The sequence below is a fragment of the Aptenodytes patagonicus genome, chromosome 3 (genome assembly GCF_965638725.1).
Source record: "Aptenodytes patagonicus chromosome 3, bAptPat1.pri.cur, whole genome shotgun sequence".
NCBI lineage: Eukaryota > Metazoa > Chordata > Aves > Sphenisciformes > Spheniscidae > Aptenodytes > Aptenodytes patagonicus.
Window position 1 is genome coordinate 30349559 of NC_134951.1, and position 19689 is coordinate 30369247.

General features: G+C 38.1%; 1 protein-coding gene across 3 annotated transcripts in view; it reads right to left on the reverse strand.

Annotated features, from left to right (window-relative positions):
- Nucleotides 1-6659: 6659 nt before the first annotated feature.
- KHDRBS2 (KH RNA binding domain containing, signal transduction associated 2) overlaps nt 6660-19689 on the reverse strand; it is a 420140-nt gene continuing 407110 nt past the window's right edge. The window contains exons 13-14 of one of the 3 annotated variants that reach the window (XM_076332984.1): nt 17237-17388; nt 6660-6919 (exon numbers count right to left, since the gene is read on the reverse strand). The gene's annotated coding sequence lies outside the window, so the exon portion shown is untranslated. Of the gene's footprint in view, nt 6920-17236; nt 17389-19689 lie in introns of those variants that run through there. The other 2 variants (XM_076332985.1, XM_076332986.1) reach the window with 2 other exon arrangements.

Genomic DNA, 19689 nt, shown 5'->3' on the forward strand with positions numbered 1-19689 from the left:
TTTCAGATCTTGCGATATCTGCAAGATATCAGGACAGAGGAGCTGAAAGTACCGAGTCATGTATTTACTGATTTTGCTAGCACCCAGCACAGAGTGCACTGCTACAATGTCAGAATTTAGTAGGCCAGAATTTTTAATTAAAAAATAGAGAAAACTTGAGTATTACAAATGTGAGTCGGGCAGCTTTTTACTGGGGAGCTTAGTACTTCTTAAGAAACAAACCATAACAGAGGATAAATGAATCTAACGTGAAAAGCCCTCTGAGAGACTCAAACTTTCAGTTTTAAATAGAAATCTTATGACATTGTCACTGTTGGCTAGAATATTTATAATATATAAATACCCAGGAAGAAATTTGGAATAATCTAAAAATGTTGTAAGGAGATTGAAAGCATCTGGGCCCTATTCGCAGTCTTCCCTCACCTCCTGTTTGTTTGCCGTTGTACAAACCAGGCCAAGCTGGGCTTGCTTGCATGAGTCTGGGCTACTGCCAATCTTCCTGGCAGACTTACCCTTCTCCCCAAAGCAGCACAGGCTGCTTTTTCCACCATCTTCTGTTGTGCTGACAGGAGAGTTCATGGAGCCAGACTGGCAAAGTCCTTCGTACACAAGCAGTTCTCTCCCTCTAGAGTAGTCCTGAAAGGTGACCGTGGATGGCCAAGGAGGCTCTCAGCGGGCAGACAAGTCTTGCTCCTTCATATTTGCATGGATAATTTGTCTTAAGAACAGTAATGACAATAGAGTACTTGTTATCATATTCTTTCCTTCCCAAGCAAGCTATTTTTGGCAGTTAATGTGCAACTCAGACTGATGGTCCATGCTGCCACAGTCTGATTTCAGTCAAAGGATTTATCCTTTGTATTCCCACATCCAACTGTCTTTTTCAGTTCTACCTAACGAGAATGCTTTTGTAGCTAAAGGCAGGAAGAAATTCGTCATGTACACAGCTCTCCCCCTAGCACGCCTTCCCCCTCTCTTTGTCTTGCTCTCTCTCCTTTAATTGGGCTAGAGAGAAAACATTTAGCAACCTCTCTCCCTCTTTCCCCTCATTAGGCTAACGATGACATATTCTTTTTCCAGAATGTCTTTAGGAGCACACTATAGCAGCCACTGCTCATTATTAACACTGGAGGAAGCAAAAGCTGGTGGCTTGATCCTGAATTTATGTAGATGCATGTAAATGAGAAGACATTTCCTTGAAATCAGATGTAATACAGCAGTAAAATCAATGGGGAGAGATCAGAATCTGGCTCGGTGGTGCTTTGAGCCTCTATAAGTGCTCATGTTATTTTATACCCTTATCGTTTCTCATGAAGGTAGGCCTTAGGTACAATGATACAAACAGATAAACCTCAAGCTTTTTACATTATTTTTTCGGTCCTTTATGATACATTTTACCTGACTTTGTGTGTCAATTTTCCAGTTGGGTTTTCTCACTTTGATCTATATACTGACAACGCCATATGTAACAAATTCAACATTTTTTCCATACGCATGAAACTAGAACTGTTTTTTCTTTCCTTTTTCCCAACCTCCCTACCTTTTCTTTACTTCCTTTGCTTTTTGTCCTTCCTTCTTCCTTCTTTCCTTCCTTCCTTCCTTCCTGCCTTCCTGCCTTCCTGACCTTCTTCACTTTGGAAAAAGGTACTAATGAGTTCTAATAACCTCTCTATACTTCAGTTACTGCTGCTAATTGCAGTCAAACTTATCACCCATTTTTTACTTCTTTTTATTACCATAAAAACATTCTCAAATCCTACAGTCACATTATTGACCTATATTACATTTGTCTATAGAGCTAAAAAAAAAAAAAGTAAGTGATAATTAACCCACAAACAGTATAGGTTTCTGTACACCAAAGGAAAATTAGTTTTAATTGCTGATTTGGACAAGGTAGGCTGAGTGGAAGAAGAAAAATGTATTTAATATTCAACAGAGTAAATTCAAAGATGGGTAAATGCAAAATGGATACATTAAATAGTCATTGCCTACAACTCATTTAACAGGATTATTAAGAAACCAAAGTTCCTATAAATTTAAAGCCCAAGTTTTAATGTGTCTATTGACTTCCATCAGAGGTGTTTAAATACTTTAAGGCATTGGTTAGTTAGCAAAGCCTCATATTATGTCTGAGAGTGAGACAAATATTATGACCTTCATATAAAAGAAGAAACTGAGGCACAGAGGAGTAAAATGGCTACTAGAAGTCCACAGAATCACAGTTGCATCTAAAATAAACTAAAATTGAAAAAAGCTTGGATAAGACTGGAGCCCCATGTGGGTCATGTGTGGCTTCTCCTTTACATCAGCCTTTGGTTTCATCCCCTTTGGTCTTCTTCCACCCCAAGCCAAAGTCCACAGGCTCTTCCGCTGGCCAGCATCAGTGGGCAGGCTTCAGTATCCCTGAGATGTGTCTAACCCTCTGTATGGAGGCATCACTTCCAGAGCTATGCCACAGCAATGCACATGCTCATAGAATTTACAGGCAAATAAAGAGTGTCAGGACCTGACTGTGTTCCTTTGAAATATGTGCAAAACTAAGGATGGTTTCAGTGAAGGAAGAGCTAAGCCCAGCGTCCCATGCCAGCAGAGCTTGCAAGGCAGCCTCCATGCCGATTCAATCACTGGCCTCTCTGCTGAGACTGTCAGCAAAGGTGCCAATTAGTACCAGTTGTGATGATGATTTTTGTGATGCCGACACCTGTCCGCTATGAACTGGACTGTGACCACCATCACATTTCGCATTAGATGTTGAGCAGCTGTCAGGTGGTAGCAGGGCTGAATGATGTATTAGCTCCTGTGCACATCAGTAAATCAGACAGGCTGTATTGTCTCCAAAATGCCTTTCATGTCAAATTATTTTAATGTCTCTTTAATAATGCAACTGACTTTGTTCCTTTGATTTTAGAGTGTTTTCTAGCTCATGGATTATTTATTCATACAATATCAAGTAACAATGTGAGACAAAACAAAACAAATTCAAATGCAAGTATAACCAGATTTTGAGCTGCAGGCACAAAAAGCACACTTGCGAAAATGTACTTACATAGCCTTTTAACAGCGTTTGGAGGTATAAATTGCGTAATTACAAACCTATCTGACTTCCTGCACGATTCCAGCTTGATGGACACAGAGACCTGTACAAAGGAGTGTTTGCAATAGACATGTACAGATTTTTAATGTGTGCAGATTTGAATACAATGCATCAGTTCACTTCGGAGCACAAAAAGAGCTTTTTATATGCAGATGCAAAATAGGTATGTATGTACATGTGTGCAGAGATCCTGACCAGAAGACCATTGTACATGGAGGAGTTAGTGACCCACATAGCAATTACACCGAACAGGCGCAGGCCTGCACTGCGCTGTGCACACAACATGACCTTCAGGTCTGTGTTGTGCTGTGCACATCCTCTGGCCGCAGGATAAACTTAGCTGGCTAATTGTAACGAAGCAGCCTGTGGGCTTGTCCTGGCTTCGGCAGGGATAGAGTTAATTTCCTTCCTAGTAGCTGGCACAGTGCTGTGTTTTGGATTTAGGGTGAGAACAATGTTGGTAACACACCCATGTTTTAGCTGTTGCTAAGTAGTGCTTACACTAGTCAAGGACTTTTCAGCTTCCCGTGCTCTACCGACTGAGAAGGCTGGAGGTGCCCAAGAAGCTGGGAGGGGGCACAGCCAGGACAGCTGACCCAAACTGGCCCAAGGGACATTCCATACCATGTGACGTCATGCTCAGTACATAAACTGGGGAAAGCTGGCCGGGGGGGCCACTGCTCAGGGACTGGCTGGGCATTGGTCGGCGGGTGGTGAGCAATTGTACTGTGCATCACTTGCTTTGTGTATTATTATTATTATTATTATTAATTATTATTATTATTATTACATTATTGTTATTATTGTTATTTTATTTCACTTATTAAACTGTTTTTATCTCAACCCACAAGTTTTCTCACTTCTACTCTTCCAATTCTCTCCCCCATCCCACCGGGGGGGGGGGGGGAGTGAGCGAGCAGCTGTGTGGTGCTCAGTTGCTGACTGAGGTTAAACCACGACAGGGCAGCTGCCAGTTGCTCCCATCAATTGTAGCACCTGCAGGTCCTTGCCTTTATCTAAAACAGCAGCAACAAATTCTCACGTGCACATCTTTTTTGTCTGACAGTGAAAATGATAAATGGAGTTATTTTCTTTTAGGAAAACCTTACAAGAACTCAGAAGACTGAAATATTGGGTAACCTTTACATGGACAGGATCTGCACAGGATGCTGTGCCCTGCTTGGAGGCCCATTCAATGGTGCATAACTTGGGGTTCCCAGCATCTGAAGGGACGTAAGATTTTCTGTGCTAACCTCTTTTTCTTTATAGTGTTAGCTGCAATAAATGGTATTTTAGGCAATACTTCACAGAGTCTGAGTGCCCTTCTTACTGGGATTACAACGAACCAGCACCTCCTGGTGCAAAGTCATGTGTGTGGGAACGTGTGTGCTGCACATGGTCTGTTGTGTTTTGACATCTCTCTTTTGTGATCTTGCTTCAATATGACACCTTTCCCATCAGCCACATCCTTTTTTCATCTGCTGTTAATTTAATGAATATACTTCACAGAGGATTACATGATTCTTTGCTTTGAGATGTTCTCATGGGTTCACAGGTCCAACATTTTACATTCAACTTTTACTCTTCACCTTCCTCATTAAAGAAAGACTTCATGGAAATGCCCAACCACCACATGATTTATTGAAGATAAGTGATGAAAGGAGGTGCCTCTTAAAGTTTAACTTCAAACTGGCATATTCGTTCATAAGATGTACTTGATTATTTTGGTAATTTTTCAAAAGAGAATGACTGTGATCACCTAGTAGAAAAAATCCATTTCATGAAATAACTAAATAAGGCTGCATAATGTGTTCAAGGTGTTCCCCATGTTAAATAGTGTGTGACACAGTAACAGCATTTTGCATAATCATGAGCGAACTGAAGAGTGTAACAAAACCCACTGTCTTCATCTGATATATTGGACTCACTCTCTGCGAAATGGCGTTTTGCGTTTCTGGCGTTGTTTGTGTGACTACACATTGAGTCTCCCCCTCAATACCCTGGATTCTCTACTCAGTTGTTCCCTAACCATGACCTTTTTAAAAATGGATACAACAGCACACATTTTATTTTTTCATAGCAAAAGTATATATGCTCAGAGTTCTTAGTAATTCAAATTATAAAAAATCATGGATTTCTATTGTGAATAATAATTAGGAACTGAAAAAATAGTTTTATTATTTTCTGTAGGCTGCATACTCGATGGCTGATATCTCTGGTTGGGAAGCAGAAAAGAGCTATTTGTAGTCATTTCAGTTTCAAAGACTATTAGCTAAATCACAAGGAACTTGATAGAAACTTGTATCTAGTGGATTTTTTTTAGACACATGGAAAACATTAATTTCCATAGGCACTTATGAAATGAACAACCATTAGGGATTTTTGTCTGTAGTTTTGCAAAACCTTTGAAGTTTCAAAATAGGTTGCACATTGCCAATGCATTGAAAAAGCTATCCTACTTTATAGTTGCAAAACAAAGGATGAAAAATACATTTACAATCTCCAGTGGAAAATAAAATCACCTAAGGAAAAGAAAAAAACAAGTATATATAATATACACACACACACACACACATATATACATTCACTTGAGACACTGAAAACCTGTTTTGGATATGTTCATTTTAATTCTCTTGTCCGAAGCAGAATGGCTTTTCTCAGCAAGATGCTGCATGTAATCCACCATGGAGAAATTTTTTTTCAAATGTATTCCCTAGATGGTGTAGAAAAAAGAGGTTCGATATGATTTCTACTTGTGAGCTTGTGCAAATCCATGTAGGTCTACTTCAGCCAGCAATACTTCAAGACAGATGTCTTTTGGAATAATATAAAGTGGTTTCTTTAATAATTATGAATATCTTTAATATATAATTTGTTACATTCTTATGTAATAGCAGACCTCATATCTCATGTGGAACGAACACAAGTAACTAATACAGGTGCATGCCATATACTCATTTTTTGATTTTTAAGCATAGCATTTGTTCAGTTGTCATAATAAGTTTTAACAGGAGGACCCTGATGGTGTATTTTAGTGTTAAAATACATCATCAAGTTCCAGAAGTTTTTTTTTCTCTCCTTAGACCTATAAAGTAAAAGGAAGAGTCTTCATGCAGATAATGATTTAAGGAAGCAAATTGTGACAGTTTCTTATATTAATCAAATTGTTAACAACCTACGGGATATACTACAAATTCCTTTGCCTTCAAACAGTTCCATACCTTCAGGGACTCTCCAAAGCAGGACACATGCAATGCGTTGTGTGTTGGAATACATTATCTCTGTTCTTAGGTTTATTCAAACAGAAGCTGAAACATCTGCATTTTAAGCAATGCTGATGCAGTGCATTATTTGTTGCAGTTTAACACCGTTAGTGTTTGCGAAAACTCATTGCACTGCGTACCTTCTGTTAACATGTCTTCCCATCTTTAAGAGTAGAAAATATTAACGGAAACTGGGTCATGTAAGCAGGAAAATGTGTCGTAAAGGACCTGAAACAAATAGCATGTGTGTTGGCTCTTTGGTTAACTTAGTTTTTTGAAATCTAGGCAGGATCCACAGCCTGAACATTAAAGCAGAAAGAGATTTATTCTGTGTAGTTTCATCATCTTGTTACAATCTTTGTCATAAGAAAGGAAGAGGGGACCTTGTGCCATTTTCAGTTCTTGTTTAATATCTTCTTCACAGGAAAATGATGCCAGGATATTAAACTCATCTGTTCTTTTGGATAATAAGGATGTAATGTACCATTTTGACCTTTCCAAATGCTGTGTTTCAAATTGCTGTTCATTAGATTTTTTTTTTCTTGATTAAAGTCTCACTAACCTGTAGAAACAGAATGGAATAAGACCTAGTCAAGACATAGCATATCAAGCATGATCAAACCAGAACCACACATTTGTATAGCTCAAGGACTATAACAGACATTAACACCTTTTGTGCTGTATCATTGCTGCGTTCAGTTATAACAAAGAAGCTAAAATGATGTTTATTTAAATTTTCTTCATGACAATTCAGAATCTGAAGCTGAAGAGCTTCTATTTGGTTCAAAGTTTAATTATTAGAATAAGAAAGACTCAATTTCTGGGATCTGTAGAAAAATTTCAGAAATGAAGGCGTAAGAGAACTGAATTATAATCCTCAAATGGAAATGTAATTAAATGATAAAATATATATGACTGAGGGCCAGATTCTGTTAACCTTATTTATCTTTGCTGATTTACAGATTCTTAATTCAGAAATAGATATTAAGGGCAGAAGAAATCGTACATTATTGTCTAGTCTAACTTCCTGTGTGGTCCCAAAATTTTCTCTGTCAGCCTCTATAGCTTCTGTATGAGATGTAGCATATCTTTCAGAAGGACACAGATTGGTCCAACGGTTAAAAGCTCCCATTGTTAATTTGGTGGAGGTGGGACAGAATGGAATTCTTGACTCCAGCTAATTATACATTCCTTCCTCCTAAATTAGAGAGCTCTTAATTGTCAGAAATCCTTTTTGCCTGTAGGTACCTGAAGGCTGTAGTCAAGCTCCTTCTCAGTCTTCTCTTGACTGAATTAATAGATAGAGTTTCTTTTGTGTTTCACTATTGGTACATTTTCCCTAAATTTTGTTCATTTCACAACTCTTTTCTGTACATCTTTCTAATTTTCAACATCCTTTCCAACAAACCGTAATGGCACATGGCTTTCCAGTAAAAGTTTCACAAATGTTGTGAAATAACTCTGTGCCAATTTCTGAATACTGTTTACCTATTTACTCTTACAAGGACTATATTTGTCTTCAAATAGCATCCCACTCATAGTTCCTATCCAACTTATTATCTATAGTGACACTGTGTCCTTCTCAAAATTATTATTTTTCTGGCTAACTCAGGATTAAAAGAGGCTAAAACCTCAAAATAAACTATTAATCATAATAAAAAATAAGACACAAGCTGTCCCTTTGTATACAATTAAAAAAAAAGTAAATACACTGCTCACTCGTGTTCACAGTTTGGTTCTGCTATCTGTAAATGCCTGTATTAATGGGACTTTAAACTGGAAGTTTAGCACTTTACGCTGGTTTCCACTTTCTTTTCAATAGTGAAGTAGTTTTGCCTATAGTTAACCTCTGACCAGGAGAACTGCCCAGGGTTGGGACTGATGTTACAGAATTACACACACACTTGGTGGTGACAGAATGACTGTTAATGGTGCTCCTGAGAGAGAATAACTCAACGTTAGTGTCAATGTTATGAATGCCTCCTGAGGGACTACGCTATCTATCAGAGTACTTTGTTAACTATTTACTTTTTCTGCCTCTGTAGATCAGTAAGCATTTTAAAAGCATTAGGTAAGAATCTTTGTATTAACACTTATCAAATCAAAAGATACAGTAGGAAAAATATATTGGTGTAACAGAGGAAACCGCCTAGTCTGGGCAGTGAATTTCTTTTAAGTAGTTTGTATCACACCCACAAGTATCAAAAGATGAACATGGGGATGCAATGACAGGTAACAATTCACATGATTCTCTATAGGAAAACAGATTAGTATCATCAAGAAGAACAATAGCTTGAAGTTTTGTGTATAACACACTTCCTTAAATACATTTTTTCCTGAGTTTGAACATCAGTATTAATGAAAAACACATTTCCCTAGAAAAGAAGCAGAACTGCAAGAAGCAGTTTTAGCTGCAGGTTATACCAATTGGTTTGTGCTATAATGCTGGGTCCCAGGAGAAGGCAAGTTGTCAGTCAGGAAGGGTTTACAATGAAACTAGAAACTGTATTAACTATTTTCTCACTTTCAATTAATATAGGCAGCTCGGTATCAAAAGGAAGGTGGAAAGCCAAAGCAAGACATTTAAGATCCTTTCAGAAATCTAGTATTCATGTGGATGCACATGTGGGTAGCCAGGCACATGAACACACACCTATAGTGACTGAAATGTGAACTTACAACCTTTTCTAGTGTCTACATATTTGAAATAGCAGTATGGCATATCACCATAGACTGTCCTGTTGTGCCTGGGGATGTCTTCAAAGGCATTCTTATCGGAGGTACTAAAGACTACAGGTATGAACCATAGTCTGACCTCAAGTAACCACGCAAACCATGAGAACCTCCTGCTGAATCTATACATTCCTTGGGGGAAACACTTCTCCTCTTTCTCGATAAGCCGCAATCCTTGGCGTGCTTTCCTAACAGGACAGTACATGGAAAAGACCGGAACTCCACGGCACTGTGCACGGCTACTTAGCTCACCTACATGAGTAATCTGAGTCTGTTTAAGGATCATGAATGTTTTGTTCTGAGCTATTATAAAACCAGCCACCCATAAAATAGAGCCATATGGCTCTTCCTCTTCTCAGAATGAGATTGCTGTCACTTACCCTACTTTAAAGTGCTACAAGGAGAACTACACAAATGCATCCTATCGACAGTGGGACTAGGCACTTTCATTTTTTGCCTAATATTAAGCCTACATAAACTTCAGCATCGTTGATTTTATGTTTTGTTTTCAAGGGATTGTGAAAAAAAAGCCTGGAGGATAACAAATGCACAAATACCATTCAAAATGAGAGGGAAGAAAGAGTGAAGTCTAATTAAACAAGCAGGAACAGTTGAGATATGGTATTTTGACAGCATTAACTAGTGACAGCTTAATTTTTCAGGACGTTCTGGCTTTTAGTTAGAAAAATACAATTTAGGTAGAAAACTCAGTTTTCTTGCCAGGCCCTTGAAGAAAGGACAGGGATTTTACATGACAGGAGATCTCATTGTGTTTATGAAACATTTTTGTGTGCTCCTAAATATTTTACCAGTAAGCCAAACCCAAGAAAACTAATTTAATTTTATCAATAGATTGTAACATTAAGGTTTTTCTTCTTTTTCTTTTTTTCCTTCTGCTTTCTTTTCTTCTTTTTAAAAATTTTTTTCTTTTTTTAGAAAAGTCACACAATTTTCTCAAAGAATTAAGTAGCTCAGCCTCTTCTCTTAAGACATGAGCTATATACGTATCCTATAGGAATCAGCTTCCCTGGTAGCTGGATAGTTTCCTGGTAGCAGGAAGACTTTTCCGTAATAAATTTCTGTTTGAAGTTAGATGTCAAGCAAGTTTGTTCAGACTCAGTTGTCCAAATGCCGCTTTATTATTTTCTGCAAATTTCCTTTATTTTTCGTAGGCAATGAAGCAGTCCCTAATCACTGATCTATTTTGAAAAAAGACAAGCCTTTTAATTCCTGCAGGGTGTTTCTTAACCTTGCAGTACTCATCAAAGTGGCGTGCAGGTATACCTTATGAAGAGTTGAACTGCACAACAATGATGAAGTAAACTCGGCTACTTAAAATACAAATGATTAAAAATTCTCAGGTACATTTGTGATTCTAAGAATATCCTTCATAGGTTTTTCACCAAAAAATGCGGCTTTAATATTCACAAGTAAAAATAAAATAAATATAAAAGTATTAATAGAAAAGTAAAAATAAAAAACAATTTAAAAAAGGTGAAAAACCCCAAACAGATCCTACTAATTGTGGCTGTAATCATCTATAATTTGCATTTTGAGAAATTAGGAAGAATTCTCTTTTCTGTGCAAGAAGTACAAATGTCATTCCACAACAGAGACTAACCCAAGGTTTGGGATATTCTTTGCCAGTATTGTTGCTGGGACAGAGAATCTCTCAGACCAGAAATCAAAGGTATTTTTTTCACTCATGTTTGTATCCTGCTTGTCTGTCACAGTCCAGTGGATGGCATATGGATATATGCACACATAGACACCCACAGCTGGAGCAGCGTTCTCAACTCTTACATTCGTTTCATGGCTACGATTAAAGAGGTTCAGGTCTTATTTTTCTGGCCTTGCTCCAGGTGAATAAGCAACTCAGTGTGACAAAATCTGGAAAGACATGAATTATATGACAGTAGAATAATAAAATCAAGGATTAAATGTACCACTGTACAAGCTATAGATACAAATGCACTGTACTATGTCAATTCTAGTGTCAAGGCAGCGGCCATAATATGATATGATTTTATATTGTTTTCTAAGACCTTTTTGGTAAGAGTAAGGGTGCAGAAAAACTAGATTTCCCCTGCATGATATCAGGATATGGGTTATTTCAAATTATGAACATTAAAAATCATAACTACTGGAAATAGCTTTTTCTCCTGTTGGAGGCACAGAATAGATCCCCCACAGCTGAAATTTACACAGCGTTACCTACCATTTGAGTAGGGAAGTGATTGTGCCCCTGTACTCGGCCGTGGTGAGGCCGCACCTCGAATACTGTGTTCAGTTTTGGGCCCCTCACTACAAGAAGGACGTTGAGGTGCTGGAGCGTGTCCAGAGAAGGGCAACGAGGCTGGTGAGGGGTCTGGAGAACAAGTCTTATGAGGAGCGGCTGAGGGAACTGGGACTGTTCAGCCTGGAGAAAAGGAGGCTGAGGGGAGACCTCATCGCTCTCTACAACTACCTGAAAGGAGGTTGTAGCGAGGTGGGTGTTGGTCTTTTCTCCGAAGTAACAAGCGATAGGACGAGAGGAAATGGCCTCAAGTTGCGGCAGGGGAGGTTTAGATTGGATGTAAGGAAAAATTTCTTTACTGAAAGAGTGGTGAAACATTGGAACAGGCTGCCCAGGGAAGTGGTGGAGTCCCCATCCCTGGAGGTTTTTAAAAGACGTGTAGATGAGGCGCTTAGGGACATGGTTTAGTGGGCATGGTGGTGTTGGGTTGACGGTTGGACTCGATGATCTTAGAGGTCTTTTCCAACCTCAATGATTCTATGATTCTATGATTTAACATGGCAAGAGCTACTTTCCTTTACCCCGGGGTGAAAGTGATGTCTGGTAAAATTACACTCTATTTTGAAAAGGGAAATAGGTGAATACTGACACTAGGATTCAGGGTGCGTTTTTTATACTGCCTAGAATTTTGGATTTCTTATGACAGGGTAGGAATGAAAGCAAAACCTGCACATTTGCACAGACAAAAAGTCATTAGTTTGATAATTTTGAAGTCGTATGGAAATTCTAATGCAGAGACCTAAAATTTAAAATGTAACCTAACAACAAATTTGAAAAACTTCCTTTCTTCTTACAGAGTATAATGAAATCTAATGTGTCCAAAAATTAATAGAACATGAAAATAGAGCATGAAAAGGACTTATAAAAACAATTAAAATCACACTTAGGGGTATTTTGCTGGTTTTAATTTTTATTGTTTTGTAGCATTTTCAAAGCATCAATCTTTTGTATGTGGACAATCCCAGTCTTCCCTGAAACTTACTTAGACTTCCTTCCCAGCCAAATAGATTTGTGGAATCAAAAAAAAATTGAGCGGACACAATACCTGTGATGAACGTGTGTAAAGCTGGGCAGAATCCAGTGGAAATGAGACTGTTTCCCTGTTATCTTGCCAAAGACAATGCCTGGTGACCACTTCAGGCTCTAAAGAGCTGCTGGTTCAGAGAGGTCACTGCCGGCTCCAATTTGCAGCTACCAATCCAGTACTTTTAGGAGCAGAGGCTGCAGGAAACCCCCTCCCTGGGCAGGTTGACCTGGAGCACTTGTTTCCTTGTCCTCCTGCTATGGAGCTGGAGGAGCTCCAACAACTTTTAGAGCCCTTGGCATGAGGCTGGGAGCAGTGGCTGGAGCATGGCTTGGGAAGAGGAAGACTGGAAGCCCCAAAACCCCAGCAAATGCTTGATTATGGATTGTCCTGCTGGGATCCATACGGCCTAAAAACCACAGCACAAAACAGAACGGGCAGGACTTCCAAGATCACTGCTTGTGCCCCAGGTCTTGAGCACCAATACCTGCAACCCAGACAGTACTTTCCTCACCCTTCTCCAACTTCTCAGTGCTCTCCACTAGCTCTGTATTTAATCTCTTCAAGAAAAAAACATCCAAAAATAAACTACTCTGGAAAAGAATGTCAAATGTCATTCCCTCAGCATAAGAATTTAAGCAGTTTGCTCGTTGTTGTAGCTTTAGTTTGTACAATGCATTACTCTCTATATCTGTATTCTGTATTCCATATATATGCACTGCAAATATGACAGACAGCAGTTCCAGGTCTGTGCTAAAACAGTTATAGTTATTAAACACTTCATCTCTGATGCAGTGGAATGCTAAAACTTTATGCATATAAAAATCAAATAGATTTCGGTGACAGTACACATAAGCTTATGTTTTATATTTCCTCAACTTTTTCCTGTATCAAATCCATCTACTCTTTTAAAGGGGTAAAATAAATATCCTTTTATTTCTCTGGTTCTTAAGAATATCAAATCTCAGTTCCTTCATACTGCATCATATTGAATTGAAGGCTTGATTTCAAATCTCCTGAAGTCAGTGAGCTTCAGTAAGGGTTTGGTTTGGCTTGAATTTGATCACCGCTGTCCTTTGTGGTCACTATGGCAAAAAGCCGCTGCATTTCCAGTCCTGGATAAAGAATGCTAGTCATGCACATAACACTGAAAGTGAAAAAATATGTATTGGGAGGTCAACAACAAAGAATGAGGCTTTCCATTTTTTGTTAATCCAAACATTTGTGTTTCTGATTTAGGGATTATGGCTCAGCAGATGCCAATTGTTTACATTTCAGGAAATGGTACCTCTGGTATGTATGAAGGGCTCATCCTGAAGTGCGTCTGCTTGATCTCTATAAATATTTGGAGGTGGTGCGCTACTTTAATGGAATTAATAAAAATCATGGAGATTTTTGTTGGTACACAGACTACATTCCACAGAAGACCATTGAACTGACTTGATGTAGCCCATTTATTAAACTGTCTTCTGTACTCTTATATTTAGCACAGTATAATTTTAGAGACACATCTTACAACCTATCATTAGACCCACTGAGGTGAATAGGATTTCTCATTACTGTAGTAAAATATGACTTTTTTTTATTTTTTACTTTCTTTGTCAGTATGACACTGGAACTTCCTTATATAATCCACGTATAAATTCGTGGAGTTGTACATAGTTACTCAGACTACTGGAAGAAAAAGGACAATCTCAGAAACCACAACAGGCAATTATTCATAAAGGCTGATGATTTAATGACATCTTTTATAGCTTATGGTAAGTCAACCCTTTGTGGTTTTAGTAAAAAGCTTAAATGAGTTCTTATATTTATTTTTCAGGGTTATTACATTTATCACTCTTAACTGTCCTTTGCTTGGATGAAGATCATTCAAATCTTTTTAAGTATATGCCTAAATATATTATTGTTTACTCTTGTGTTGCCCTTTACTCTCCTTTTGTCCTTGGCAAATCAGTTTTGTTGTCCCTTTTCCAGATTCTCACAGAGAACTAGTTGTGCCAACCAATTTCCGTGTGATGGAAATACCTGGCATTTTGTTGATAGGACAGGCATATGCAGTAGTCTACTGATGTATGTGTACCTCTGAAGCATATACAATGCATTCTTTAAGGGAATTATTTGCCACAGTACTGTTACACTGTTACACTTAGCTCATTCTGCCAGCTGCATCCACAGATACTGGGATGAGCTGAATGTTTGTCTACAGTTCACAAATATTTAAAAAATAACTGCTTTTTACTCAAAAATATATTTATGAGAATGCTAAAAATATTACAACATTACAGAAAATATTTCTGGGGTACAGAGAGAGTAAAAATGCTGAGAAAGAGACCTGGAGCATAAGAACAGTAGACAAAGATAACATTTTTCTATCTAATTCAGGATTCTTTTTCTAGTGTTGTCATTATATGATGCATTAGAAGAGGCTGCAAAAGCCTCACAGTCCTTGTACCCTGTTCTGCAGTGCTGTGCAGAGATATAATTCCTTCTGCTTTCATAGACAAAGCTTACAGTACCTAAGTAGTGAAAATGCTTTCCACTCAACTATCCATTAAACAACCAGATGTCACAAAAAATCTTGCTCTCTGTACTATGTCATTAGTGTCACACCTTAAAAATCTCTCTGGACAAAGATTGATTGTGAGAGGGTAAGCAGCTGGATGAGATTCTGATAACAAGCAATAGGAATGATTGGAAAGCCCTATTAGAAGACTAATATTGAGCCACCTTGGTATTCATATAAAGATTGATGCTGAATAGACTTTAATTAAATTGTAAGAATATGGCTGAAAGTGAAATGTCAAAATAGGAAGTACATAAAAATATAAGTAGGATAGATCTGAAAAGAGAGTTAAATTTCAGAGATGATGTTAAAGTAGGCAACTGAGAAATATACTGGTATGCCAACATGCATTTTGACAAAATGCAGAATGATGTACTTTGGAAATCTGGATACTAATATATTCCTTGATTTTAAATTCATTGGATTCATGGAAAATATATAGAAGTCATTGTGTCCATCCCAATAGAAACAGCTGCTCAATGCCTAACAGATGTCCAAGAAACAGCAAGTAGTTGAATGTGAAGTGCAATTAGAATATTAGATTATTTTATCGCCCAAAAATGTGCTTGAATCTGCATATAAAATACTTGAAAAATTCTAGTGGCTAAAATATCTGTGCTCCCTATTGATAAAAATCTTACTATTCATTTAATTTAGAAACAAGCAAAACCAGAAGAGTTCAGAGAAAAATCAATATTTTTTTAAATGTAAAATGAATGTGAACAAGTCACTAAGCCAAATTATTAGTAAGCGCTGAACTAGAACTCTTCTAATATACATCATAAATATGTATTTATGGGCAATGGGAACAGCCATAATTCTGGTGAAAGCACATCTCCCTACCCCCCAAAATAATGAACACACCAAACCCCACTTTAATCTTCTAGAGGAACCCTGGTGTTGAACTCTCTTCTGTACTTTTAACATAGAGAAAAATTCTAAAGTGATGTGGCATTTTATTTAAAAACAAAAAAGGAATGTAAATCCTTATCCTTTAAGGCAAAAATGAGCCATTAAATTCCTGAGATTGGGGAGGAACTTTCTCTGTTGGCACAGTTATTCCTCCTGGGGAACCCATTGCTACTGGGCCACTGTTACAAATGTCTGATATTCCTAAGTTTTCACCTAGCTCAGGTTTGGGCACTGGTTATCCAACAGGTCATCTCTTTCTGGGTACATGTCTCCATCTGGAAGAGGTCCTCTGTTTATGAGTGTAATTGCTTATTTTGCCAAATCCATTATGCTAAAGTGGAACACGAAGCTATAGCGCACTCACAACACACGCAGTATTTAACCTCTGCTCCATTTCCTGGGAGATGGGGGTGGTTCATGCTGATGGTTTTAGTTTTTAATCCTTATAAGAGTATGATTACGACCTGGGTTATTTCTCATTTACAGAAACGTTAATAATTTGTTGCCTGTTTTAATATTCTGGAAAATGATGCATATATTACCAGCCCCTACTTGACCATTGCTTAAAAAGAAACAAACAAGCCAAAAGCTAGGTTCAGTTTGAAGGCTTTAACTTCATGTAGGCATGATGTTAAAGCTATAGAGAGTGCAAAATCTGTTGCCCTGGCAAGGAAACTTCCTGTGTTAACATCTGCCTTTCTGTTCAGGGCTGGGCATAGGAGTTTTCAGGAGCTGCTCCAAGTCATCCTTTTAAGTGTGCATTGTCACCTGATTTTGCAGCAACTGATACTCCTAGCACCTTTATGGATAGTTTCTATGCAAGCACTGTTAAGATCCACACTATATCCCTTGTCTCTTGCCCGAGTTTCAGATGGCCGTGGTAGGCAACATCCAAGATGCACAGTTTTTTATTTTTCAGAGAAAAAAAGTCTTCCATCTTCTCTCACTTTGTGTTTCCACCTTCCACTTCCATCTTGAGATTCTTGCCCTTCTAACAGTTCCCTTCACTTTCTCAGTGCGTTTACTTAGGGAATATCTAAGAGAATCCAGTTGCTTGTACTCAGGAATCGCTGTCCTAACTGAAGTCTTTGAACTTGTAATTATCTTTTGAAAGTCCTTAACTGCACCATCTATGTTCAAAAAAGTTTTATTTCTTAAAATGACAAGTATATTAGGGAGACATTCAGAGCATGCAAATACATCTGTGGACATGCATATTGAATATTACTTTACAAGAGGATGAAAGCATGTGGAATGGACCTCCAGCTTGGATTAGGATTGTAACCACTATGTCTTCATACCATAATATTCATCCTATTCCCCCCATTTTTAAGTTGCAAATGCCTACCTTCACCAAAATCGCTTTACTATATCTATGCGCAAATCTCTCATCAACTCCACAGGAGCAGTGATTAGCAAAGGTAGAGTAACAGAAAGGACAGGAAATTGCAGCTGAAGTACTCTTACACTGCGTGGGAGATAGGCATTTCAGAAGAGTATCTGAAAGACAAAATTGGGTTTACTGTTCCAGCAGTGGGAAAGTCAGTTCCTAAATGAGACCTTGAGGAAAAAGTCTGCTTCTTCAATGGCTGGTCCACTGTGCAATACTGAAGACTTTGGAACTGCGTGTGTTAAGTTAGTGCCCAATTGTAGACATTTCTGCATAGTGAAGTTCAAAATAGACATTTTAATTCTAAAGTCAGCAGACATCTCATGCATTATCCATGCATTATCAGAAAGATAGAAAGGAAGCAAGGAAGGTGACAACACTAATTGGATTAAGAAATGTTAGGGAACTGATGAAGACCGTGATGGGCGAGGAAAGTCTCTTTCAGCAGACTGGAAAGTAGAAGGGAAAAGCTGGTAAAAATACACACATTTTTTTGTGGTCAGAAGAGGCTGCACTTATCATGTGGAACATTGGAAAAATAAGTCCTACTTTCTCAAATAGCAGCAGAAGAAAAAGTATAATTATGGTATTACTTGCTGGGATGAATGAAGGGGTATCATTTTATGCAAAAGCTTGGATCACTCCGTGTAATTGGCACCCCATCTGATTTGCTAAATTCAAAGAAGGTTTACAGAGAATATATGGAAACACTTGTCCTTGCTCTTCCCAGGGTGCACTAGAAAGAAATCAAATACATTCTGTTGGGACTGTGTTGAATTTTTAGCCCTGCCAGCTCAGCACAGCTATCACAGCCCTCAGAGGGTAATTTGGCTATGCACAGTGACCCTATCTATATGTATTTGTTTTGCTTGAATACAGCAGGCTAGGAGTCTCTATGGACACTGTCCATACTTAGTCTGTCATCCCAAAAGCTCCCAAGGAAAGAACTGATATTCTGTCCAGTTTCTAGCAGCAATAATTTCCTGCCGCAGCATCTTGCTCTGCTTCAGCTGTATTGGCCATTCCTAGAGATCGTGCTCAGCAGAGTGCTTACGGAGGGTGCAGCATTTACCAGTTTCTCCGCAACTGTGTTCAAGTTCAGAAAAAAATGTAAACAAAGGTGGTTGGTTTTTTCCCCTCATTTCATAGATTGAGTCTAAGGTATGATTTATTCTTCTGGGAAATTTTTACAAAAGTACAAATACATGGATGGAGTACCAACAGACTTGTCAACGTATTCCAATGGTGCATCTAAACAATACCTGGGCAACAATTCAAGAGACATAATAACAATAAGAGAAAGGGGCAACTGAGGAAAAGTATGAAGACTAGAAGGTTGTGAATGTAGAAGGGAAAAAAAAAATTCTGGCCTGCAGAAGCATCAATATTAGTGATGAGGCATAAACCAAAAAGTAGCCACTTGATCTTCAGGCTGAGGTTACTGGACTGGCGATTAGAAAATTATCTTTTTACTTCTAAGTGGATTACCTCTGATTGGAAGTCACCAAAGGACAAAAATCTGGTGTTCAAGATGCCTTTTTTTTTAAAATGAAGTCACATTTCAAGGAAAGCTGTAATTTGAAATGCAACATTTATTGCTACTTTTCAAGGCAGTGCTAGAAGAAAATCACTCCATATCTTCCTCAATAGCTTTTATATTAGCAAATCCTCATGTACTCAAGTGCAAAATTACTGTGATAGCAGAAGAGAAAGGGTTCTTTTAATTTGCTTTGCTGTTTGCACATCCAATGACCTGCAAAACCTCAATAAAAGGCATTGGTTTATTCAGTCACTAGAAGGCTTTAGAAATCTCTCTTTGCTTCTACAGGAGTGATAACTGCCTGGAGTTGTGAAATTTGGTGATTACTTCAGATGTTAAGAATAAACAGTGGCACCTCTGACATGCCTTGTATACACCAACAAAAGATACAAAAGTTATTGGATTGCATAATATTCATGACTAACCTGGAGCAGACTTAGAATCCTATTCCACGGGAATAACAGAATGACTGGAAAGCAGTTAATAGGATTAAACCCACTGTACAGAGATGTGAAGCATAAAGCCATAGTTAATGACTCATGATCTCTCTCCCCACGTTCCCATCAATACAACTTCTTTATTCCTCTTTGGTGTACGTAATTCATGTATATTCTTCTCATCCAGCAGTACATGACCTTGTTTAAGTATTTAGTCTTTTCCTTAAAAACTCAGATGATGGTAACATTACATTTTTTAAACAGCAATGAAATGTATTATACATGTGTGAATCAAATGAAAAATATTGTTCTGAAATGTTACCTCTGTCCACTAAAAATGTATACATAAATCCAATTTAATTTCCACATCTTTGTTTCAAGCACCTCAAAAGAAGAGGTGATGCTGAAACCAGGGTATTCTTTTAGCATGTTTA